Below are 1256 nucleotides of genomic sequence, written 5' to 3' on the forward strand. Positions count from 1 at the left end.
AGATGGGCTGGAATACTCCATTCCCGCTCCAGCCACGGATTACAGATGGGACCAGGCTAGACAAGCTCAAGTCGCGGCTTACTTCTCATACCACTTCTTAAACCTTGCCTTCATCCTCGCCTTAGGCTCCCAAGTCTGCTCCTCAACACCATCACAGTCCCAAAGGACTCTCATCAAAGGAATCTTCTTCTTCCAAAGTTCCTTGATCCTCCTCTCGAGAACCCTCACTGGTCCCGCCTCCAAAANTCTGGCTAAACAGCCCGCCACAAAGGCCACACATCTGGCTAAATAGCCCGCCACAAAGGCCACACAATGTCTCAAAGACCGCCACTAAGGCCACACAATGACTAAAAAGTCCGCCACTTNGTAACTCCAGTCTATAAGCCACTGGTCCAACACGCTCAATCACTCTGAATGGACCCATCTACCCCAGACGCAACTTAGTCTCAGTTAATGACCTGTTCGGACCCCGCAACATGGCCATCTTGAGGTACACTCTGTCTCCTATCTGAAACTCAAGATCTCTCCTCCTCCTATCGGCATAACTCCTCTGCCGATCCTGAGCCTCCTTCATGTTCAGCTTGAGAACCTGAATCTTCTCTAAGGTCTCCTGAACAAAATCTGCCCCGTAAATGCTCCTCTCCCCCACCTGAGTCCAGCATAACGGTGTAGGACACGGCCTCCCATACAAAGCCTCATAGGGAGCCATCTTAATACTTGCCTGATAACTGTTGTTCTAAGCAAAATCTACCAAGCTCAAGTGATCTGCCCAATGGCCTTCCCAATCCAACACACACATCCTCAGTAAATCCTCCAGCGTCTGAATCGTCCTCTCTGACTGTCCATTTGTCTGGGGATGATAAGTTGTACCCATATGCACCTTAGTACCCATCTCTACCTGAAACGCTCTCCATAACACCAAAGTGAACTTAGAATCCCTATCAGACACAATGCTCGCTGGCACCCCATGCAACCTGACTATCTCCTTCACATACTTCTTAGCCAAGACCGCTGCTCCATCACTCTTCTTAATGGCCAGAAAATGTGCCGACTTAGTCAACCGGTCCACAATGACCCAAATAGCATCAAACGTCCTGGACACTGGCAAACCTACCATGAAATCCATAGTAATCATATCCCACTTCCACTCCGGAATGGGAAGACTCTTCAGTAACCCTCCTGGAACCTGATGCTCAGCCTTCACTAGCTGGCACACATCGCACCTCGCGACCCAACTAGCTACATCCTTCTTCATC

The sequence above is a fragment of the Camelina sativa genome, chromosome 7, assembly GCF_000633955.1.
Source record: "Camelina sativa cultivar DH55 chromosome 7, Cs, whole genome shotgun sequence".
In the NCBI taxonomy this organism is placed as follows: Eukaryota; Viridiplantae; Streptophyta; class Magnoliopsida; order Brassicales; family Brassicaceae; genus Camelina; species Camelina sativa.